The sequence below is a fragment of the Anomaloglossus baeobatrachus genome, chromosome 8 (assembly GCF_048569485.1).
Source record: "Anomaloglossus baeobatrachus isolate aAnoBae1 chromosome 8, aAnoBae1.hap1, whole genome shotgun sequence".
NCBI lineage: Eukaryota > Metazoa > Chordata > Amphibia > Anura > Aromobatidae > Anomaloglossus > Anomaloglossus baeobatrachus.
This window is the reverse complement of record NC_134360.1, coordinates 234,572,958-234,587,475: the sequence shown is the minus strand read 5'-3', so window position 1 is coordinate 234,587,475 and position 14,518 is coordinate 234,572,958. Positions and strand designations below refer to the sequence as shown.

Sequence of the window (14,518 nt, the reverse complement as noted above, 5' to 3'; positions counted from 1 at the left end):
GCGCCACTCCTGTCCATGGGTCGAGTCTGGAATTGCATCTGATCTCCAGTGACATCCTCCGTGGCCTCTCTATGTTCAGCTCCTTGCCGGGGGGAGATTATTAAGTAGATAGCCCCTTTAAATAACGTTATTGATGAAAATAACGGGATAAATAAACCGCGGTGTTTTGTGCTGACACGCTTGATTTTGTTTTTCAAGGTTTGGCTACAGCATTTAATTTTACAGGCTGCAATCTCTGCATAATAAGCGTTAACATCCGTACGGTCTGCGCGATCGACATCCCATTAAATCCTCGCACGTGCGCGCCATTGAAGAACTGCTGAAACCTAAAATATGAGCCCGGGCTGAGCGATCAGTCAATCCAGATAATAATATATTACTCCAGTCCGCAGCGGAGCAAGCGCGTTTTAGGACTGTCTGTGGATAAAAAGCCAATCTATAGAATTAAATCAGCAGTCAATGAAGGGAAAGCTAAAAAATATTTAGTAAAAGGAGAGCAGAACGAGAGTACATCGCTTCCCCGAGAGCTCTAGAGCTGTCAGTGCTGGTGCAGCCAGGGTCAGAGCCGGTGACAATACCTTCTGGTATTATTTGATAGCCCAAACATTTTTGGGAAATCAGAAAATCCCCTTAAATTGAATAATAAAACTTTATTCCACTGTATGATAAAATGTGTTCTGCTTATAGCCACCACTGGGGGGAGCTCACTGCAGTAATTCCCTGTGCTCCCCCTAGTGTTTGCCTGAGATTTATATAGCCACCACTAGGGGGAACTCACTGTAATAATTCCCTGTGCTCCCTCTAGTGGCTGCCTGAGATTTATGTAGCCACCACTAGGGGGAGCTTGCTACAATACATCCCTGTGCTCCCCCTAGTGGCTGCCTGAGACTTATACAGCCACCTCTAGGGAGAACTCAGTGCAATAAGGCCCTGTGCCCCTCCCCCCCTAGTGGCTGCCTGAGACTTATATAGCCACCTCTAGGGAGAACTCAGTGCAATAAGGCCCTGTGCCCCTCCCCCCCTAGTGGCTGCCTGAGACTTATATAGCCACCTCTAGGGAGAACTCAGTGCAATAAGGCCCTTTGCCCCTCCCTAGCGGCTGCCTGAGACTTATGTAGCCACCACTAGGGGGAGCTCACTTCAATAATTCCCTGTGCTCCCCCTAGTGGCTGCATGACATTTATGTAGCCACCTCTAGGGGGAACTCACTACAATAAGTCCCTGTGCTCCCCCTAGTGGCTGCCTGAGACTTATATAGCCACCGCTAGGGAGAACTCACTGCAATAAGGCCCTGTGCCCCCCCCCAGCGGCTGTCTGAGGCTTATGTAGCCACCAATAGGGGGAGCTCACTTCAATAATTCCCTGTGCCCCCCTAGTGGCTGCCTGAGATTTATGTAGCCACCGCTAGGGGGAACTCGCTACAATAAGGCCCTGTGCTCCCCCTAGTGGCTGCCTGAGATTTATGTAGCCACCTCTAGGGAGAACTCACTACAATGGCACTGTTTTCTCCCTAGTGGCTGCCTGAGACTTATATAGCCACCATTAGGGGGAGATCACTGCAATAAGTCCCTGTGCTACCCCTAGTGGCTGCCTGAGACTCATGTAGCCACCAAAAGTGGGAGCTCATTGCAATACGTCCCTGTCCTCCCCCTAGTGGCTGCCTGAGATTTATGTAGCCACCACTAGGGGGAGCTCACTGCAATACGTCCCTGTCCTCCCCCTAGTGGCTGCCTGAGATTTATAACCTCTGGACAAACAGAAATTATAGGAGCGCTCAAGTCTGTTTACTGTTAAAGACATTTTCTCATGTAAACTTTATTTCTGATGGAAAATCAGCTAAAATAATTTTATGACACAAAGATTTTAATTTCTCTGCATTTTAACACTAGAACTACTGAGGTAGTCATTTTGACTACTTTGCACCATGTATTTCTATATAGGTGTCACGAGTCCAGTAGTTCTAGTGTTAAAGATCTTTGCTTCCACAAAAATGGGACAAAACTCCTTATGTCTCCATGGTTACAGACTACAAACAAGCCCTTCGTGGTCTGGCCCGCCTTTCCTCCTGTCCTCTACTGCTTGCTGATCTGTTAGTAAGGAGTATGAGACTGATAGTGGGAACGTTTCTGCAGGTCCAAGCTAAACTGGGAGAGTGTGATGTTAGAGCCTCATAGTTCTGCGCAGAAGCTGTATACACAAAACGGTGAGACAGTTTAACCAAAGTATAGATGCACTACAGCAATAAACGATGCAAAGGTGGACTCATTTAAGGTGTATCCAGCCTAAGCAAGGTGTCCCCTATCTGTTGGATGAAGAATTACTGTTAGATCGATGCGATTCCCACCACTGGGACCCCTACAGATTGTCAGGAGGGTGGACTTGTGTCCCCCAATCTTCCCCATCCCCAAGACCTCAGCCATGAAATGAACAGAGCCTCATGTGTCCTGCCTCTCCATGATATTGAGGATTCTTGAGATCTGCCATCTTCACCATTGTCGAACGTTCTTCCATGGCTGTGGGCAGGAGGAGTTGTCTAAGGGCATGTGTACACAGTGCATTTTTATCGCTTTTTTATGTGCAGTTTTGTCATAAAACTACATGCAAATACTTATGTCACCAAAGTCAATGAGAATCCTGAAGTGTTGTGCACACGCTGCTTTTTTTTCCTTTGCAGATTTGGTGCAGGAATAAATCTGCAGCATGTCAACATGGAAACAGAGGCTTAAGCGGGCTTTACACGCAGCGATATTGCAAGCGAGCGTACCCGCCCCCGTCGGTTGTGCGTCACGGGCAAATTGCTGCCCATGGCACACAACATCGCTAACACCCGTCACACTATACTTACCTGCCTAGCGACGTCGCTGTGGCCGGCGAACCACCTAATTTCTAAGGGGGGCGGTTTGTGCAGCGTCACAGAGGCGTCACTAAGTGGCCGCCCAATAGAAGCGGAGGGGCGGAGATGAGCGGGACGTAACATCCCACCCACCTACTTCCTTCCTCACTGCGTGCGGCCGCAGGTACGATGTTGTTCCTCGATCCTGCGGTGTCACACATAGCGGTGTGCTGCCGCAGGAACGATGAACAACCTGCAACAGCAACGATAATCGGGATAGGAACGACGCGTCAACGATCAACTATATGGTGAGTATTTTTGATCGTTAACGGTCGTTCCTGCGGTGTCACATGCAACGACGTCGCTAACGAGGCCGGACGTGCGTCACGAATTCCGTGACCCCAACGACATCTCGCTAGCGATGTTGTTGCGTGTAAAGCCCGCTTTAGGCTCGGCAACTGGAAGACTAGGTCCCAGGCAGTGGGCTAGGCAAGACGAAGCACCCCAGGAAACACCGGCAGCAGAACCGGATGTTATTGGCCATGTCTGTCATGAAGATGAAAGCGATAAATAAAAGTTGTTTTGCGCAGAGCTCTCCGGTGTTCTGTGTTTAACGGAACCATCCGAAATGTCAACCGGCTGCGAGGTGATGGACGCTGCCCTGAAGAGTACAGAAAGTGTCGAATACCCTGCCCAATGTGGTCGTCAAGCACCGGCTACCTCTGGCGTAGGAGTGTGGAGCGTAACACCTTCCTTCATACACAAAACAGTAGGGGGTTTAGTTTCAATTGCAACATAGCAATACAAGCTAGCCGATCCTGGTCACAGACTAGCGGGCAGCAGAGAACCAGCGGTGGCTCGCACACTCATCAGCTATCCAGTGGTTGTAAACTTATTTAGGCTGGAATCCCCCTTTAAGTGGGAAATCCTTATCCTGCAGATCTGATGCTCCTCAGATACAAGTTTCATCTTACGTCATCTCACTTTTGCTTACTCTTCGAAAACAATTGGTGCATGGAGGAGATTTAATGATCCCGGCCGCCCCGAGGGGCTCGTTGGTGAAGGGCTGCGGGACCCCTGTGATGATTCATGCTGGTGTCCACTGCTAACATAACTATACCCTGATGCCGCCTCAGCGATATGTGTGGGCACATCATTATTATTATCCCCTGCATCAAGGGGAATCTCTAATATTACATGGAAAATGTTTTATCAAGAATGGACTAAACACAAGGCAAAACTCCCCCCCCGAAGCATCCAGGGGCTGGAAACACGTCTGACCTCAACTTTTTACCCCGTGTTTACTTCAAGGATCAGGACGAGTTCAATCAGATAAGACGCGACTCAAAAAATACGGAAAATCCTATTTTTATTCCTGTGTTACCACTTAGAAGGAAATGGGATGATCCGGGAGCCAGAAATAACATTATCATCATCCTCATCCTAAAAAATTACCTTGGCCCCGCGTCCTCCTTTATATAAACATGCCAGGGTGTATTATCAGACCGGTATAAGAGGAAATGTCCTGTCTGATGGGGGCACAGCCATTTTCGACACTTCCACTTGCTGTCAGGCAATAGTATCATTCACTTGTTTGCAAAATTACCCCCTCTCACTAGCCATGGCTCTTTTCTATCAGGTTCCAGTTTGCTGGGTCTGATCACCTATTGAGGCCCATTCCCATGAAAAACAAAAAAAGAAAACAGATTTTCCGGTCTTTTATTTTGTCCGGAAAATTTGGTGGATTTAACAGTTCAAGGAAAGTGACTGTGGTTTCCTGAAATTGTCTGTCCAGGAAAGAAGACAAACTCTAGCGCCACCTATTGGAAGTAGCAATCCTAAAAGCCAAAAGTGGCCTTTTAACAAGCCTTTTCATATGACTTAGGATATATGTCAGATCAGAATCCCAATTGGCAGACACGGTGTTTCGGGGTGATTGCCCCTCGTCAGTGCAAAGTGTGGGTAACTGATCTGGCTTATGAGTAGCTATGTGGGGACCACGGGGGAAGAGGGGCATTGCAGCTATAAGTCCCCTCACCACTGACAGACTGGTTTGTCAGGTCTCCGTAAGTAGAATGGGCTTCCCTCGTGGTCTCCACATAGCTTCTCATAGGCCAGATCAGTTACCCACACTTTGCACTGACGAGAGGCAATCACCCTGAAACACCGTGTCTGCAAATTGGGATTCTGATCTGGCATATATCCTAGGTCATATGAAAAGGCTTGTTAAAAGGCCACTTTTGAGTTTTAGGATTGCTACTTCCAATAGGTGGTGCTAGAGTCTGTGGTTTCTTGAAAACTTCACTACACTTATTAGTTTTTGGTTTGTTTTTATCTTCATAGACGTCTGTAAGGCTTTTTTTTTTTTCGGTCCATGAAAAAAACCAGCCTGAAATGAATGGGATTTATAAACTCTTATTGACACAGAGGCCAATACAGCACAGAAAAATGGTGTAAACCAATGTGAATAGTAGAATTTTGCAACTTTTGGCGTTTCAAGCAGCTCTGACAAAAAGGGTAAAGCTGGGACGAAGCCAAGATGGAGCACGGCTACGCCCGCTCGTCACATTCGTGGACAGTGGCGACGTTTCTTAAGCCAGAAATGCTACTCGAGACCCCGAGACACACGGCACCAATACGAGGCGACAAACTCAACGAGCGGCGTGCTCCTTTAAATGATTTTGGCGCACTTTATTCACGCCCCTCCATTATTAACGTCAGTCTTAATAAATCTGGGAGCCATTTTTTGCGTATTTTTGACCTTTTATTTTATTATTATTTTTTTTTATTTTTTATGAAATGTTGCAGATCAGCTCCGTCAGTATTTTTACTGCCTTTTTCCCCAGAGAAGCTGAGTAGCATGTAAAATCGATAAAAAAGAAATTGTCAGTGTGGAATTGTTTATTTTTGCCCTAAAAACACATTTAAAAATGAATGTTTAAAAAGCCATAAAAAAACAAATAAAAACAAAAAATGCAATAAAAGACAAAAAAAAATGCTGAGAAAATGCAGGAATTCCGCTGAGTGGGAACATGGTCTAATAGAAACCTTGTACTATAAGACGAGAGGGCAAAATATTAATGGATCCATAATTTAGCCTGTTCCCTGTCTTGCTCCCACAGTGGAGTGTTTGTTACAATGTATCAGTGCAGGTAAAAGAGATAGTAACCTGAAGGATAGGAAAGGCATTTGTTCTACGTCAGTGGATTTGTTAAAATGATACATGGTTGCAAACTAAGATTGATTACTAAGAGTACTTTCACACTTGCGTTCAGCGGAGTCCGTCACTATGGAGAATAGCGCAGTCCGTTAATGCACTGCGCTATTCTCCATAGACTTGTATGGACGACGCACTGTAACGCAAGTGTCAGTATTGCATCCGCTGGACGACGCAGCGTCATTATTTTGACGCTGCGTCGGGCGGAAGGAATGCAGCATGTAACTTTTTTTGAGCAGCGCAATCCGTAGGATTTCACTGCGCATGTTTTTTTTTTTTTTTTACCTTTAAATCACATAAACTTTATTTTGTCTCTCGGTGGCCGAACGTTCAGATGAGCGCCCGGCAGCTGGCATGTGAGAGCACTCAGCTGAGCGCCCGGCTGCCAGCATGTGAGAGCGCTCAGCTGAGCGCCCGGCCGCCGGCATGTGAGAGCGCTCAGCTGAGCGCCCGGCCGCCGGCATGTGAGAGCGCTCAGCTGAGCGCCCGGCCGCCGGCATGTGAGAGCGCTCAGCTGAGCGCCCGGCCGCCGGCATGTGAGATTTCTCAGCTCAGTGCCCGGCCGCCAGCATGTGAGCGTTCAGCTGAGCGCCCGGCTGCCGGCATGTGAGAGCCCTCAGCTGAGAGCCCGGCCGCCGGCATGTGAGAGCTCTCAGCTGAGCGCCCAGCCGCCGGCATGTGAGAGCGCTCAGCTGAGCGCCCGGCTGCCGGCATGTGAGAGCGCTCAGCTGAGAGCCTGGCCGCCGGCATGTGAGAGCTCTCAGCTGAGCGCCCGGCCGCCGGCATGTGAGAGTGCTCAGCTGAGAGCCCGGCCGCCGGCATGTGAGAGCGCTTAGCTGAGAGCCTGGCCGCCGGCATGTGAGAGCTCTCAGCTGAGCGCCCGGCCGCCGGCATGTGAGAGCCCTCAGCTGAGAGCCCGGCCGCCGGCATGTGAGAGCTCTCAGCTGAGCGCCCGGCCACCGGCATGTGAGAGCTCTCAGCTGAGCGCCCGGCCACCGAGCTGAGCGCCCGGCCACCGGGTGATCAGCTGATCGTTCACAATAGTCTGCTGCCAGTAAAACTGTAAAGAAGAAAAAAAAAATAAAAGCTTCCGTCATTTTGTACGATCCGTTGCATCCGTTGTACCATTATATGCAATGCATCCGTTGCATCTGTCACACAACGCAATGCAACGGATGCCGTTCAACGCAAGTGTGAAACTAGCCTAAGCTGGACAGAGTCTAAAGGTGCAGTGACAGCTGGCTGTCGTGTCGGACCCATACCTGCCTGATTTTGGAAGCATTGGTTCCTCCCATGTCGGCTTCAGCAGCCGCCGGCGTGTGCCCATACACATCAGAGACCTGTTAGCTGAATGCTTGTTTGGCCATCACCTATCTTACTCAAATTCCCAAATACAGATGCACACTCAGTTTGGCTGAGCGTGCATGTGTTGTGTATGGGGAGATCGGAATAAGCCACTAGCAGACTTCCCAGGACAACAAAAAGGATTGTCTCTAACAGATTATTCTATCTGAGGACCCCCATACAGATTAGATGGGTGGATTCAGACGACTTTGATCTAATGTGTATCTAGGCTTTCAGTAAGGACAGGTACATGGCAAAAAAAGGCAACCAAAAAAAAAATTAAAGAGACGATTAAAAAGTTACAGAACTTTTCTTTCTGTACAAAGTTTGGATTGCAAGAGACTGGCCAACCCAGCAAATGTCAAAACCTCTCGAGAGACGGGGTGTGTATCTGTCCAAACATGAAATTTTGATATTACGATGCCAAAAAGATTGCTATCAAAATCAACTTTAGCAGAAATAGCGGCAGTCACCACTGATTGCTTGGAAAAGCACTTTATTGGGTCAAAGTGTGCAAGATGTGGATCTGAAAAAAAGAGAGCAACAGCTGTTTCGCTTAACCACACGCTTCTTCAGGCGCATAGGCTTTGAGCCAGAAGAAGCGTTTTGTTAGGCGAAACAGCTGTCACTTTTTTTTTTTTCCAAGCAACCAGTGGTGAGTGATACTATTTCTGCTAAACTTAATTTTGGTATCATTATGAGCACCGCATTAACTGTTTCTTCTTTGATCAATATCAGATTTGACAAATTTCATGTAATTCTTTGACTGACATTGAATGTTCTGTTGACTAACTAGCAGAGCCAGCATTTCACTTTCCTTCATCAGGTACCAGTGGCAATCATAAAGAGCTCGTCCTACTGATACTGGTTGTAGGAGTGGACTCTGCACTCTAAATTTTAAGGGGTTAAGGCTTCATCACCAACCTCAACTCCTCTAATGGCTGACATGTGTTTGATCTGCTATGAGCCCCTTCTGGAGCAAAACATCCAGAATGTGCTCTCTTTCCTGTGCACCACTAATGGGGTCATCTTGAGCACAGATCCCCTCCCCACAGGTATCTTCATAGATATCAATGGGCACCCAGAGAGTACAGGCTCTGGCGTTCATAGGACCTCCTTTTTGTGTGTACAGCTCTTATACAGTCGTATGTGTCTCCATGGTTACAGACTACAATGATCCTGTGTAGTCAGATCCTGCGGTCAAGTGTGGCATGACCGCGGGCATGAAAGAAGCCAATTGGCAGGCGGGTCGACCAGAAATCTATTTGCACAGAACGATTGTTGATACGATTGTTCTGTGTGTTTTTGGCATCACGCCTCCTGTTTACACGATGAAGCATCCAATCACCCTCAGAACAAGCCTTTTCCTTGTTCGTGGGGAGATTTTCTGCCATGTTTGATCATGATAACACACAATCGAGCGCTTGATCCTGATAATCGGGTGCGGAGTAACACAAGACTGCAGAATCAGACTACGCCGGGTGGTCTGTAACCATGGGAACACAATAGAAACAATACCCATCTTGTACTAATGTGATGTGCCGGCATTGAGAAATCAAGTTAACCTGAAAATGCATTGGGGGCGTGTTTCATTAGAGTATGGAAACGCCCCCAATGCACTTTAGTGCTAATTTGCATGTAACTTGAAAGGCTGATTTCTCGGCGCTGGCACATCGGATTATGGAAAGACAGGACTCCTTTTTATTCTTGTTCTACGTCCTATACAGCCATAATTAGTAAAACAGTCTTAGGCTATGTGCGCACTAGAAAGTGCCTTTTTCTTAAGGAAACGATCCTCTTAAAGAATCCCGCACCCGTGGTAAAAAAAAAAAAAACGCACCAAAACCGCAGCGAAATCCGCATGCGGTTTTACAGCGGTTTGCCGCGGATTTTCCGCAAGTTGGTCCCTGCGGATTTTTACCATTATCTATGGCAAAAACTTCAGGTACCTGCAGAAAAGAAGTGAAATGCTCATTAATTACGCAGCGGGTAAATCCGCAGGTATAAAAAAAACGCAGCTTCTGCGCACAGCATTTTTTAAAACCCATAGGATTTGCTGGTGAATGACTGCAGAAAGGCTAGACACATATTCTGCAGCAAATCCGCGGTAAATCCGCAGTGTGCACACAGGGCCTTAGGCTATTTGCGCACGCTGCGGATTTAACGCAGATTTTACAGCGGATTTTCTGAAGGAAATGTGTCTAACATTTCTGCAGTCATTCACCAGCAAAACCTATGGGTATAAAAAAATGCATGTGCGCACACTGCGTTTTTTTATACCTGCGGATTTACCCGCGGAATTTCCGCTGCGGAATTAATATGCATGTCACTTCTTATCATTAATTATTGGTAAAAGCTCGCAGGGACCAACCTGCGGAAAAACCGCAGCAATTCCGCAACATCGTGCAGCAATTCCGCAACATCCCGTGGTAAAACCGAAAGCGGAATTTGCATGCGGATTTCTGCCGCGGGCGCGGGATTCTTGCAGAGATCCGGAATTTTCTTAAGAAAATTCCATTTTCTAGTGCGCACATGGCCTTAACTGGTTCCCTTTAAATGAATGCAGAACTGGTGATAATTGTTATTTGCGGTGTCACAGAAACGTAATACACACTGCGAATTGCTGCACCGCATAAAGCTACTACAGTAGAAAATATTAAACTTATCGTGCTTTCTAATTTACCATTAGATTACAACCCACATCCTCCAAACCGTCTGCAGCCTCTGGCACATATTAACCTCTTACCGCCCGGGGAGAAACAGAGAACACAGATCTTATAGGATGAGATAATCGCTGCACGAGACACTTACAATTAACTCTTGTTATGTCCTATTAGCTCCCTCATAGGGTTAAACACAGCGGAAATAAGAGAAAACATTCTTATGGAAGGATACATAAAAAAATGCAATATATATACTAAGACACTGGAACGGAAACCCAGCTCCTAAATCCAAGAAATCTTGGAAGTCTTGCAACGTCGTTACTGGAAACAATGGAGCCACTTTATCCCAAAGTTCTCCCCTTTGTCAGGAACACGACGGCGCACACCCACCTCTCCTGTACAAGCCGCGGCCCCATTCCTAGATGTCGAAAAATCCGGATTGAGCCATTATCTCCTTTTTTCTTCCGAAGGAATCCGTCTGTAATCCCGTAGAGGATCAATTAAAGATCAGGCGAGCCTCTCTCATTCTAAACGTGGGGTGCGGGAGAGGATTAACTATTTGATGCTTTTTCTTTCTTCTCTCCTTCCGCACAGGTTTTATTTTTTGGCAAAGCCCCCGCTGAGGACCCTGGTACAATCAGATGTTTCCTATTAGGGGCCCATAAGAGGGTCTTTTATATGGAGTCCTGTCGGTTAAGCCACTAAGATAAATACCCTCACTTTCTCCCGATACAGAACAAATGATTCTGCGCAGGAAGCGTGCGTCTATATTTTTTGGAAAAGAGGTGAAGTTATACCGCCAATATAAAGATTCCACAATTCCAGAGGCGATTTCCCATTGTTTTCAGTCAGTGGGAAAAGCATTATAGGAATGGGGCTGGGATAGCACGGGGAATGGTTTATCTGCAAGGAAACAGCTGCAGATATAGCAGAGGATGCAGGGATCAGTCCCCGACCGGCTCTCACGCCTCCTCCTCTCCTGCCCCCTGCTCGGGAAAAGGCTAGAAATGAAGGGACAATGTGGACAGATCGCACCGGCTTACCTTGGAGATGTGCGGCTGCTCGCTTCCCGCAGTTTTGCAGACTGTACATGGAACGGAGCGTGGAAGTCCCTGAGAGTGGGATGGTCCTACATTCTTACTCGATCCGCCAGATGCTGACACTGTCTTTCTTAAGGAATATGAAAAAAAAAAAAAAAAATCTGCCTTTTAGAAAACTTCCTCCAGTCCGTCCTTCCTTAAGAGAGAAAAATAAGCATTTTACAATCTTCTCTAAAAATCCGTCCTGGACAAAACAATTCCAAAAATAATGCATTACCCCCCCCCCCCCCTCCTCATCCTCCTTGTGATTGCAAATTAATACATTTGCATTTTGCTTTCCTTGATATGAACAGATGAATCAGTAAAGAGATGATAAAAAAAAACGTACATGATTCAGGCGGTCAAAACCGACGGCTTTTCTAGAGGAAAACGCTGCTTTTTTTGTAGGTTTTTTAAATTGCAGCCTTTTGATTATGCTGATTTTTTTTGTAGCCGTTTTTTTTTATTGCAGCCTTTTGATTGGACGGGGCCTAGTTTTGGAACGTTTTCCATCAGGAGACGCCTCATAGAAGTGACGCTGTGCACTTTATTTTTTTCCCATCAAGCATTTTTGGAAAACCTGCAGCAGAAAAAAAATACATTAAAAAGACTGAACATGGAATGGAAATTTCAAGCAATGTTTGTTAGCAATTTTTTCTTTTTCAGAGCGGAGCCGCTACAAAAGACTCCTAAAAAAAAAATCATACCCTAAAGAGGATTCTGGAAAAATACACAAAAAGCAATTCCAAAAATATGATTAGATGTAATGTGAACTATATTATCCCCTTTACTTTCTCCACTCTTAGCAGAACGCGGTTGCTTTTTTTTGGTGGTCTGTGTTACGTCCCATGTAGTAATGTTTGAAGATTTATTTTTTTTTTAACGAATATGAAAAATTGCATAAATAGCAATTCCCTAAATCACCGTATTCACAGTTCTTTCATTTTAAAGTGGTCAGTTGTGTTTGGAGCCTGTCAGCAGAATACAGAGGATGTTTACGGTGGTCTATGGTCAGACAACGTCGTTCTGTCTGGGGTCTGTCAGGAGAATACATAAGATGTTTACGGTCGTCTGTAGTCAGACATCGTTCTGTCTGGGGTCTGTCAGCAGAATACGGAGGATGTTTATGGTGGTCTGTAGTCAGACATCGTTCTGTCTGGGGTCTGTCAGCAGAATACGGAGGATGTTTATGGTGATCTGTAGTCAGACGTCGTTCTGTCTGGGGTCTGTCAGCAGAATACGGAGGATGTTTATGGTGGTCTGTAGTCAGACATCGTTCTGTCTGGGGTCTGTCAGCAGAATACGGAGGATGTTTATGGTCATCTGTAGTCAGACATCGTTCTGTTTGGGTCCTGTCAGCAGAATACGGAGGATGTTTATGGTCATCTGTAGTCAGACGTCGTTCTGTCTGGGGTCTGTCAGAAGAATACAGAGGATGTTTACAGTGGTCTGTAGTCAGACATCGTTCTGTTTGGGTCCTGTCAGCAGAATACCGAAGATGTTTATGGTGGTCTGTAGTCAGACGTCGTTCTGTCTGGGGTCTTTCAGAAGAATACAGAGGATGTTTACGGTGGTCTGTAGTCAGACATCGTTCTGTCTGGGGTCTGTCAGGAGAATACATAAGATGTTTACGGTCGTCTGTAGTCAGACGTCGTTCTGTCTGGGGTCTGTCAGCAGAATACGGAGGATGTTTATGGTGGTCTGTAGTCAGACGTCATTCTGTCTGGGGTCTGTCAGCAGAATACGGAGGATGTTTATGGTGGTCTGTAGTCAGACGTCATTCTGTCTGGGGTCTGTCAGCAGAATACAGAAGATGTTTATGGTGGTCTGTAGTCAGACGTCGTTCTGTCTGGGGCCTGTCAGCAGAATACAGAGGATGTTTATGGTGGTCTATGGTCAGACGACATCGTTCTGTCTGGGGTCTGTCAGCAGAATACAGAGGATGTTTATGGTGGTCTGACAACGTTGTTCTGCCTGGGGCCTGTCAGCAGAATATGGAGGATATTTATAGTGGTCTGTGGTCAGAGAACATCATTCTGTTTGGGTCCTGTCAGCAGAATACGGAAGATGTTTATGGTGGTCTGTAGTCAGACGTCGTTCTGTCTGGGGCCTGTCAGCAGAATACGGAAGATGGTTATGGTGGTCTGTGGTCTGACAACGTTGTTCTGTCTAGGGTCTGTCAGCAGAATACAGAGGATGTTTACGGTGGTCTATGGACAGACGACATCGTTCTGTCTGGGGTCTGTCAGCAGAATACAGAGGATATTTATAGTGGCCTTTAGTCAGACATCACTCTGTCAGAAGAATACAGAGGATGTTTGTGGTGGCCTGTAGTCATTGTCGTTCTGTCTGGGGTCTGTCAGCAGAATACAGATGTCGTTTATGGTAGCCTGTAGTCAGATAACGCAGCTTTATTGGGGCACATTCAGCAGAATACAGATGTATATGGCGGCCTGTGGCTGGATAATTGAGTTGTCAGCAGAATTCAGAGGGTATTTATAGTGGTCTGGCAAAGTATAACCTATAAGCAGAATACAGGAGATGTTCAGACCATGTAGTTCTGCTAAAGCCTTTCAGCAGAATACAGAGGAGCAGTCAGCAGACATCACCATTGTGCATCCAATGCCATTTTGGCCGGCTAATAAGGCATCGGTAGGGAACTGGCTCATCAAGTATATTAGTGAATTCATCCCGATCATTCATGCTGCTGGTTTTTTAGTAAGAATATGCAATAATAAATTACTTTTAAGAAGAGTAGAGGGACAACACAATCAAGAGATAAAATGCACCATGGCAGAGTCCAGCGGCCATCTTGGACTGTCCCTTTAAATTTGATGAGCAACATAATAAATGAAGTGACTGATATCAGAGAGAAATAGCAGCTCTTTCACTTTAGTCTAGACATTTACCATAATCGTTCCCCATAAATATGTTAGATAATAGTGTTTTTCTATCAAGTGATATATATTTAGGGTTTAATGGTCCTTAAAGCTATTCTGGTGTGGCCGCTGACCTTTACATCCGCCTGTACAGCCCCTAACAAGTCACTTTCCGAATTACTGCGCTTGATGTAGAGAGCGGCTGAAGGGGATGTGAGACCGACACGTGTGGTCTGGAGGGAGACACATGACCGTGGATCATACAAGGAACTGCAGACATAATGAGAAGGGGAAAACCGGCCCGAAAATAAACCCCAAATCAAGTCTGCAATTAAAATAGCATTAAATAAAGCTTGCACGTTTCATTGGTTGGCAAACCAATATACAAATATATATATATATATATATATACATATATATACATACATACATATATTATATATATATATACACACATATATATACATACATACATACATATATTATATATATATACACACATA

At 46.0% G+C, this 14,518-nt stretch overlaps 1 protein-coding gene across 1 annotated transcript in view; it reads right to left on the bottom strand.

Moving 5' to 3' along the window:
* The window catches only part of KANK4 (KN motif and ankyrin repeat domains 4), a 202,913-nt gene that overhangs the window by 143,443 nt on the left and 44,952 nt on the right, over positions 1 to 14,518 (bottom strand). Inside the window, 2 exon segments of the mRNA XM_075320377.1 lie at positions 11,101 to 11,293; positions 11,486 to 11,716. The gene's annotated coding sequence lies outside the window, so the exon portion shown is untranslated.